The following is an 11,709-nucleotide window of genomic DNA, read 5'->3' on the forward strand; positions in this document are numbered from 1 at the left end:
TTCCACTAGTCGAGGACTCGAGAAGTATTCTCTTCTCACTTCTCAGTTCTCACCGCCTCTCCACTGAATCTCTGCAACAATCTTTATCTTCTCTATTTTTTGTTTTAGCAGCAGGAGTTAGTCATCTTCGATTCTTCTGCTACGTCAATTTGTTAAACTTGGCGTGAAAGATTGAGGGTGTAATGGATTAATCTATACCCTAAATTACGCTGGTACCAATCTTTCTCTTCTCTCTGTGTAGAAAGTTATCTAATATTGCGGTTCTGTTTGTTTGTAGAATTTGATGATATAGAGTGATGAATTTGTATGAGTTTCTATGAAACTAGAATTTATTAAGGTTTTGAACTCAAATATTGCAAATTAGGTTTTCTGTTGTTGTTTCAAAATTTGGGTTTTCTTCTCAATCATAGGATAAACTTGTTAAGTTTACTGGTTATTATTAATTGAATTGAATCATTAAGATGATGATTGAATATAGGTTGTTGAACACTAAACATGTTGATTACCCATGGAGTTATATATCCATCTTATGTTTCTATATTTCTGTTGATTATTACTCACTTTTAGGCTTCATTTTAAAGGTCTTTCGGAAAATCTAGGTAGGCTTCAGTTTAATAGGTTGTTGTTTGATTTTGATTTCAAGAGTTTTAGGGATTTATTTCACTAAGGATGAAGGACACTCTCATATTTAGTAATTTTCGTTAATATGTTTAGCTATTGAAAACTTGTCAACATTTTTAAAGAAAATTTCTAACAAATGAAAAAAATAGTATATTGTGTTGGTACAAATGGATCAAATGCTCCATATGAAGAATTAAACTCTATTCTGTTTAGCTTAAGAGGAAAAAGTATAGGAATCATTTTACCACTGAAGTAATAGAAGGAAACTGAAACGTCGTAAGTTCTCAGTTCACAACTTCACATCTACTTTAAATTGAACATGGTTTAAACATTTTTGTTCAATGATTGGTTCATTTTCGTTGCAAGTTTTGATACATTGTCGATAATTGATGAAATTAGGTCTGTGTTACTGTCAGATTATTGATGGCTGATTATATTTTAATGTTCAAGTTATCAGTTAAACTAGAAATGTTAATTGGTAGTTTAGCTGAACAACAGCCTTTGGCAAGAGAAGTTAGTTTCTCACATATTTTTTTTGTTTGATTCAAGCAGGTGATTGCACTGAATGTATTAGGGATTCCACGGAGACACTCTTTAGCTAAGGTATTTGATTTTCTAATTATATCTCCATTGTTTTCTTTAAGATTTTTGTTTTGGTATCAACAATTATACTTATCTGACTCCTGATATCGCTATCTTTGTTATGGGTAATAGATTTAGGCGTGTTAAATGTCATTTTGTAGTCTTGATAGTCTGTATATCAATGAATTTTGTTTGGCTTGTTACTGCATTGTGAATATGATGATCTTTGTTGGAATGTTACTCTATTGTGAATTTGATATTGGACCAGTTCATATGCTTACTCTGTGTTTAGTTTTAATATAGGCGCTTGCAAAAATGTTTAAAAAACCAGCCAAAGGCAAGACATTTGCCTCAAAGTCAACCCCTTTGCCTCAATCCCAATCAAATGTTGTCGTTTCTAGGTATGGTTCACAATCACAAAGTGTTCAAGCTTCAACAATTGGCTTAACACCGGGTACTAGTGACACTAGGAGATTACCAGAACCAGAAGAGAACCCAGATGATGATAACATGGCAGGCTCTCAAACAGATGATGAAGATGGAGAAGCTGGTGAGGATCCACTGATAATTGCACTGAAGAAAAAGCTTAGATCAACAAGGTCACTAGTGTGGGATGAATTTGAAAGGGATTGCAAGAAGGTAGTTGATGCTGATAGTGTTAGTGGTACTACAATATTGCAGAATCATCTAAAGATTTATCATAAGAGACCACAAAACAAGGCGAGACAACAAAATATTTCCACTTCACTGAAAACAGCAGGTAACAAAGCTTTAAAATCAGCTAATTGGCAGTATGATCCTGCAGTTTTTAGAGAATACATGATTAAAATTATTGCTAAGCATGATTACCCTCTGAACATGGCTTAACATTTTTACTTTAGAATGTTTTGCAAGTCTTTGAACCCTGCTGCTAAGATCATGTCTAGAAACACAACCAGAAGTGATTTGATGAAGTTTTTTCATGAATAGAAACAAGAATTGCAAGTATTATTGACTAATTTGACCTATATATGTAGTCTTACAACTGATATGTAGACTGCTAAGCATACTAAAGATGGGTATTGTTGTGTAACATGCCACTACATAGATGATGAATGGAACTTGGCGAAGAAAACATTAACTTATATTGTAGCGCCATCACCACACACAGGAGATGTTATCTCAGAATGTATCAAAACTTGCACTCTTAAATGGAACATAGATAAGAAATTCCTTTCTTTAACTGCTGATATTGTTGCTACCAATGGTGTTATGATGAGAAATTTGATTAGGTGGCTAAAGGGTAAGGATTGTCTAGTTCTTGATGGGGAATTGTTTCACATGAGGTGTGCCAACCACATTCTTCATTTGGTTGTCCTGGATGGTATGAAAGTTGTTGCTGAGTCTGTGCAATCAATTAGAGATTGTGTTAAGTATGTTAAATCCTCACAATCTAGGAAAGAGAGGTTTGAAATGGCACTGTCACAATGTAGGTTGTCTGGAAAGGCAGTTAGTCTAGACGTGGACACTCGATGGAACTTAGTTTTTGTTATGCTTAAGAATGCTATTGAGTTAAAAAAAGGGTTTGAAAGATTAGTTCATCTTGATCCAGAATTCTGTTGTATACCAAGTGAAGACGAGTGGCAACAAGGGGTAGTTATTTATGCATGTTTAGAGGTGTTTAATGATGTTTCAACCAGGTTTGCAGGGATGAAATATCCAACTGCAAATCTGTACTACAATGGGGTCTATGAAGTTAACAAGTACATCAAACAATGGGAATACCGTGGTTATGAGTATATCAAAGAAATGGGGCTGAATATGAGGGAAAAGTTCGACGCATATTGGCTTGAAAGTAATTTGGTTATGGGCATCGGTGTTGTGTTAGATCCTAGATACAATGCAAGATGGGTAGAGTTTCATTATAAAAAGTTGTATAGAACTGGATATGCAGTGTAGTATAACAAATTCAAAACAAAATTGACAGCTCTTTTCAATGCGTATGATTCACAAAACTCAAATGCAGATGAACTATTTTGGCGCCCACAGCTCTGTCTCTAGATCAAGTATGATGGATTAAGACAATCCAGATGAAGTACATGATCCTGAATATGCTGAGTTTATGATGGAGAACATTGAATTTGAGGTGCAGAAATCTGAGTTGGACAAGTATTTAGAAGAACCAATGCTTAGCAAAGGCTCACCAAAAGATGAGTATTTGTTTGAAATCTTGAGTTGGTGGAAGCTAAATGCACCTAAGTACCCACCTCTTGCAAAGATGGCAAGAGATGTCTTGGCTATCCCAGTCATCAGTGTGGCATCGGAATCAATGTTCAGTGCAGGTGGTAGAGTGCTTACAACACACAAAGCTTCATCAGATCCAGAGCTTGTTGAAGCATTGTTGTGCTTAAGCGATTGGTTGCCAGATTTCATTTGTGAAGGTAACTTTTTCTTTCTTTTTTTGCTTAAACTCAGTGCATAATTTGATCTGTTATTTCTTCTTAGTTCCTATTATTACTACTTATGTAGTTGTGTATCTTATCTGAATGTTGACTATAATGCAGATATGAAAAATTTGGAAATCGAAGACGAATGAAGTCAAGAGAGTCAGAGGCTGGAGAGGAGAGTGACAAATACTTATCATACTTCGTTTTTCGATGTTTCTTACTTTCTATAACATTTGCTTGTGTTTCTTTTCATGTATATGTGTGTAAGAGACTTACTTAGAGACATAAATACTTAAGAGTAATGTTTTAAGACTGTTTTTGAAGACAATTTGGATGGTATGTATGAGAAATAGAACTAAAATTTCACCTCTACATACGTTTTACAGACTATAGTTTTTTTGTTTGTCAGAATCGGATATTATCGGATAAATATCCGATAGCTTAACCTATCAGAATCGATATCTGATTTTGATATCCTATAGGATATTATCAGATATCGAATATCCGATAGTGCTTAACCTGTCGGATATCGGATTTCTAAATATCCGACGGATATTCTTCCATTAACAGGCCTAATCAAAACTGGATCCCCCAATCAGCATCATCTCATCAACCCATATCTACCACCAACCACAACAGCCAACCACTTCATTAACCAACATTCAAATACCTGGAATCATGATCTAATCCTCAACATCTTCCCTACACACATAGCCCACAGCGTCATCAGCATTCACCTACCAATGGATCCAGTACAAGACACAAACATCTGGCCATTCTCCAAAACTGGAAACTACACGGAAAAATCAGGTTACACACAACTAATATCCCAAACAACCATAGCCCAACCAAACCAAAACAATCCCCAAATACCAGTGGATTATAAATCAATCTGGAAAATCCACTGCCTACCAAAAATCAGACTTTTCTTGTGGAAAGTCGCGAACCGTGGTCTACCAACTTTTGAGAGACTACATCGATTCAACATCACCAACAACAAGATGTGCCCTCGATGCAACAACCACGTGGAGTCGGCACAAAATTTACTCTCTGAATGCACCAACTCAAAGGAAACATGGCATCTTATAATCACACATCCACAAAGAAGCCTCAGCCAAAGCAACAACACACAACGGCCTCAACATGGACAACGACGACAGCAGCAAGCATACATCAATCTCATATGCCTAGCGAATTTACAAGAAATCCTAAAGGGAACACACACTGAACACACCAGAGTGTTACTCAGCTTCACATCATGGTACATATGGGTAGCTTGAAATGAAACAGTCTACGAGAGACAAACACAAACCCCAAACCAGACCTTCCAAATCATAATGGTGGGGTTTGAGGAATATCAATGGGCGCAAAAATACATGGCACCGATAATGGCAAACGGCCCAACAGTGGAGAAACAATAACAACGGCAAATAACTACGACATCAATCATCTACATACGATGGACGGCACCACAAAGTAACCGGATTAAAATAAACACGGACGACGCTTCAAAAGGAAATCTGGGACCGGCAGGAGCAGGAATCATATGCATAGATACTGATGGCAACGTAATCAAAGCGATGGAAGCACCACCAGGTATAACCACAGTAATACAAGCGGAAACATGGGGCTTACTCTTAACCACCAGGACAGCTATTCAACAACATTTGCCACAAGTCTGTTTTGAAGTGGACTCAAGTTCCTTAGTCACACTTCTACAAAAAATTGAACCAAAACCGTGGTATCTTATGAATATGCTAAACGAAATTGTATCCATACTGTGAGATATCCCAAATTACAGGCTCACACAAGTTAAGAGAGAGGCGAACCAGGCAGCTGATGAACTAGCTAATCAGGCGATCAAAAATCAGATGCAACACAACTCATTGACAACATGCAACTGGGAATTCACCTGCCTACCTTTTTTACTTAACATTGTACTTGATGACAGAATGGGAATATCCTATCCACGGTTGTAACAAGCTCCTCTTAATAAAATGGTTTACCAGTTCAAAGAAAAAGGATAGTATGTGAAACTAAAAATCGAAAAATATTTATTAATAAAGAACGTTTATTCTTAAATTCGGTGAATATTGACTCTAAGCCAAATAGGATAGACTAAAATGAGTTCTTCCCCCAGATCTCACTCAACAATCGATATCTAAATATACAGATTTGCATGTATCTCCTTGGCTCCTCTCCAAGATTTGGACTATGTAGGTTTGTTTTCAAATCACAACCATAACAAACACAAATGTTCTTCCAATTTGACCACCTTCATCAAAGAATTGTACTCGTAGTTATTATTTTTTATTCATGCCTAAGCAGTAAGCAGAGCTAAGGATGTCAAATCATGTCCCAAAACTCTGAAATTCGTTCGAATTCGCATATGAATTATCAAATATTATTCGAAAATAATTTTCCGATTCAGATAACCAAAAACTTTGTCCGAAAATATAACTAACCGACTACGAATTCAGATATGAACGTATCTGCATTCGAATAATTGGTATCCGTAATTTTAAATATAAATATTTAAATTTTAAGCCAAGAAGAGTATATATCATACTCTTTTTTTTATGCTTACTAAAAGTTCATTTACATATATCTCCGAAAACCGAAAACCCTTTTGTCCCGAGCAAGTCGGGGTAAGGCTAAAAACATAATCTCAGAAAGATTTTATCTCATAAAAGTATGGCTAGATTTTACGTCAGCTTTCCAGCCTAGACACAACCCACACTAAGGCGGGAGCATTTACATATATCTCCAAACCAAACCAAAGTCTTTTTCTGGTAGCAAGTATCAAGTAGACTAGAGATTATCTCATAAATGTATAACATAATTTTTACTCCGGCCTGTCACGCCTTGCACAACCCACATTACGGTGGGCACATACTTGACGCTACCTGCGCCGCTTTTGTGTTAATTTTTGAGGCCAGGTGAAGAAACACCGTTTTAATGGGATTATGAATTCTCGACCATTAGCTCGGATAAACTCACAACTTGTCTATGTTGCAGACGCTACGTGGGGTGGGGGTGGAGGAGGGGGTGTCCCCCTTTTCACAATCTTGCCAACTGCAGCGCTACATGGGGTTTCCCCTTGCACACTCATCATGGTTGCATTTACGTGTTCGCTTATTGGAGGATAAAGTAAAATTAGCAAAAGGAAATAAGAGTCGTTTAGTCTACATACCGAAATCCCACCTCGTCCACGTGTATCGCCGCTTTCCATGCTTGTCTGTCGAACGCCTGATCCTGCGGTAAGTTCCGGTTTTTCAAGTCTCGCTTGATGGATTCGTCCCAATTCAGCTTCGGACGGCCTCTCTTTTTCATCCTTCCTTCGGGACGCAGAATGCGACCAGAATGGACTGGTGCATCCGGTGGTCTTCGCTGGAGATTCCCAAGCATCGCCTCGATTGGTGCCACCATAAGTTTCTTGCGTACATATTCATTCTTGATCCGATCATACCTCGTATGGTTACAATGATCTATCCCCATCACGATGAAATTTTCGAAGATTACCCGGGCCTGTCGGCCAAGGCTTGATAAAAGGTTTTTCGTGGGTTGTAGTAATGAGGTTCAAACTCTCGGACTTGTGAAGATTAAATTTAAAGATTTAATAAAATTATATACAAAATTATTAACAATGGGTGCGAGAGGTAACCAAGACACTCGATTCCACTATTATGCAAAATTGAATGATAAATATTTCAAAACTCTATTCAATTTTTAAGTCCTCTTTTATCTTTAATTCACTATCAATCATACAGATTCTCAAACATTATTTATAAACCTTAAGCATAGATTATCAAGAGATTAAACCAAGCATAACCTATCAAACTGAATAACAAATAATTAAGACAATCATTCAAATAATTTAAAGCTCTGCAAAAGCAGCGATTAGGTGAATTATATAATTAAATGAAATAGTTACCCATTTATGTTGCGTGAATAGCTTCCTCCATTGCCTTGGTTACGAGGGATTCAGCTCATCATAGTAAAAATGCTCTCAAAATAATTTATTATGGCTCAAAAATGGTTTACAAATGATGAGAATATGAGAAATACAATAAAACCAGAGACCTACGACCCTCAGTGACAAAATAAGACTGCTGCTACTGTGTCGCAAACGCTGTGGAAAATAAGACTGCCTAATGTACGACCCACAGCTGTGAGTCGTTATTACTGTAGAAAAACGACTGTTGTTGCAGGTCCTTCTTGGTGTTCTTCATCAGCAGCAACAGCAACAACAGAGTTTCATCAACTCTTGATTTCTGCTTCTCTGGACCTCATCTCGACCCCAAACTCTCGACACCCCTCTATGCTAACCCAAGAGTTATATTTATACACCTTTGGACCAAGAATAACTTCTCATTAATCCAAAAAATCTTCCCATTACTCGGCAGTGAATGAAAATATTCCCGATATTTTTTTTCTTTAATTCTCTGATTTGTTACGGATTGTTCCCTGTTTTATCTCTTCTCACGCGTCATCCTTGAGCTGTAGGGATTGTTTCCAGCCAATAGAATCAACCCATGCACGTCTCCTTCATCCAAGAATTCCAAGAATAAAATATTTTTTTTATTTTAGAATATCTTCCCTGATTTGATTACCACCGGTTATCTAACCAATGTTGACTGAATCCAACACCCATACCAGATTTATATAGGCCCTAGGAACAAACCCATTTAATTTGGGCCATTGAATCTCACTGGAACACCTTCAAATCCTCAACCCTAGTCACGGCAGTTCAAGAACAATTTTTTCCGCCAATTTTTGGTTTGTGAATTTGGGAAGAAGATGTCCTCCCCCTAACCAGAACTGGGGTGCGAATAGAAGCTGCCTTGGGGGTGGCATGGGGGTGCCCCTTAGTAATTAGGTTACCCCTTATCCAAAAGCGAGAGTCCGAATAACACTTGTCCTCCGGGGGTGCCAAAATCAACTTTTCGAGCCGAATTTTCCAAAAATGTTTATTTCCTAAAAATACATAAAAACACAATATTAGTACAAAAATAGAGTTCCAAAAATACGGACATTGAGGACAAATTAGACACAAAAATGTGTCTATCAAATACCCCCAAACTTATTATTTGCTAGTCCTCGAGAAAATCTAATCTAGAAAGTAAAATGACTACACTTATCACGTGCAGCAAGCCGTTAAACCACTAGGTGGCCCTAGTGGCGGAGTGTTGTCTCCGGAGGGTTTACCAGAGGTGTACCCACAAAACCTTTACTCCAGACCCTAGCTATCTACAACGAACCTTGGAAGGCACTAAAGAATCTCCTTGGTTGGCATACTTATTGACTACAAGAGGAAGTACCCTGATGCGAAATTCCAATTGATGTACACGAGTTTGCACTCAAGCATACTAAAATTCATATATAAGTGACAGAGCTCTACTCAGATAGTTGCACTATGGACATCATATTCGGAGTCAAACTAATCACATGGAAAGATTAAGATATGGATATAGAAAAACATAGATGGTTTTGATGTTTACTAAGTGAACGGCGTTTCCCATATCTGTCTGAAGGCCTCCGCCAAAATGAACCTATCCTAATGGATTGAGATACTAGTCTGACTAATATCAACACACTGGCATATACAAGGGTACCAATGGTCGATAACCTAACTCTAGGTCAACACAACTGGCATATACAAGGGTACCAGTGGTCGACTTTATTGAATTTTCCTTTTGGTCGAATGGTCTGGTCTCAAATTTTTTATTTTTTTTTTTCAACTTTTTTTTTTTGTAACTCAATCACTCTAATTCATCCTAGCATTGGTAACAACTTGAATCGTGGGCCCCACCTATCACTTAGAGAAACATGGTTTAAAAACAAAATAAAATAAAAATAGAAGTGAAAAGGACTTAACGAGATATGGTGAAACTATCATGTTATTTCTAACACCTGAGCTCTGTGCTTTTATGAATAGACTCTTTAGATGTTTCCATCTATTCAGATTGGTTCCTCAACTCCTACAACCAAAATGCTTCCATCCACTTAGATTGGTTAGTGCCATCCTAAATACGCATAAATTTCTAGGCTCTGGAGTTTATTTATTCATACTGCAACTAAAATGTTTCTCCCATACCCCCAAACTTAAATCTAACATTGTCCTCAATGTTCTAAAGATGAAATTAAAAGCATGAACAAGGAGAAACTGTTACCATTTGAAGCGGAAGAGTTAAGGAAAGATATTACCGTGTTGCATGAGCATGGGATACCTCCCAAGAAGTGCTAAGTTTAATGTCTTCAGCCAGACTTAGGAAAGGATTAGTCAACTCGAACCATAAAATAACAGTCGAAATAACTGTGGGTCTTCAAAACTAAATAGAGCTGAAAACTGCAATGAACCAAGAAAGTGAACAAGACTAGCATGCCCTTACTTAGTTTCCTGATTAAGAAATTTATATCTAATTGTGGTTCAGGTTCAGGTTCTATAAAAGGGTCTAAATAGAAAATTTTCATTGGCTGCGTTTCTTCATAGGTGGGATCCGAATCATTAGGTCCTAGAGTCTGGAAAAACTCAAATATGATCTTAGAAGTGCACAATAATAACCTAAATAACTGAGGATCCTCTAAGTCAATAAGATTTGACTTACATAATTGACCAAAATGAGAGTAGTGGTCATTCTTAAGCAAATGTGTCGATTCTAATTTCCTAAAGCATTTAGGTTTAGTCTCACAACTTAATATTCGACACATTTGAAATATAAACGTTCCCACATTTGGAAGAAAACTATTTGGTGGGAAAACAAAGTCAATCTGGGTATCATAGCCTGGGTAAACACATCAACCAGAGGATGGGTTTCTAACGACTGAACTTCTTCCTGGACATCATTAGGTTCGGAAAACGAGTATGAAGGTAATCTTGCAAAATGGTCGAGGAAGAGATATCAAGTCCTAAGTTTGGGGACTTTCTGAGAGTTAAAGGTAAGGCACTAGGAAAGTGATAATTACCCCCAAACTTAGAGTTTTCAGTGTCTCTAGATAGACCTCTAATTATTTCTTGAATTTCCGTATCTTTAGAGTCCTTAAAATATTCAAGAGATTCTTCTAAGTTATTATCAGGTAGTGCATCTTTACTCATCTCTACGGGTCTATCTTCTTCTTCCAAGACTATTATTTCTAAGTCGCTAGACTCTAAAACAGTATTTTCGAAATGAACCCGTTCCTCTAAACCACTATCGGCTTCGTAATCAAAAGGAAAAACTACATCGTCTAAAACGGTGGTATCCCTAATCAAATCCTCGTCCTTTTGAATAGGTGAATAATCATAAAAATTATTTGGATTTGCACTAGAAATAATATAATCACTATACAGCTCAATTGGATTACTAGACTCCTGATCACTATGCCTACATATTTCAGATTCTTCATTACTGCTATCCTCATCATCATAGTACGAAGATGATTGAACCTTATCTAAATAAGTAGTGTCTTTTATTCTAACCTAGTCCTCTAGATTAGGCAAATATTCACTATTTACATCAAGGGTAAAATTGGAAACACTATTTTGGAAATTTAGATCTTTTAGAGAAGTTCTATTCTGGGTCTCTAACAAAAGCTTTTGGGCCGACTCACATGAATTCCTGACGTAATCTAGGAAATCAGGTAAAGAAAGTTCACTCATTGCATTATTTTCGTCCATAATTAAGTTATTCATTTCAGCGAACTTACGTGTTGTCTCAGCTAACTTACGTGTCGACTCAAGTAAAGAGGAATTAGCAGAATTTTCCTCGTATGACTGATGGTTGTGAGGATAGTGATTGGTCTCACCATGGTATGAACCATAACCTTGAAAAGTTTGGCGTTCCCAACCACTATTCCCACCATGGTAATAAAACTGATGATGTCCATACTCAAATTCAGGTCGATATTCATTGTATTGGCTTCTATCATACCAGCTCGACATTCTTAATTGCAAGGGAATTATACACAATCACAAAAAAGGCTGACTCGACCAAATCAAACCTATAAAATCTAGCAAACAAAAAGCATGATGGCTCCACTTAGATTGTTTCTAGACCAGCTTCTATCTTTCGAAAGGGAATTCGTTACAATTTAAGCAAAC

The sequence above is a fragment of the Papaver somniferum genome, chromosome 2 (genome assembly GCF_003573695.1).
Source record: "Papaver somniferum cultivar HN1 chromosome 2, ASM357369v1, whole genome shotgun sequence".
Lineage (NCBI taxonomy): Eukaryota > Viridiplantae > Streptophyta > Magnoliopsida > Ranunculales > Papaveraceae > Papaver > Papaver somniferum.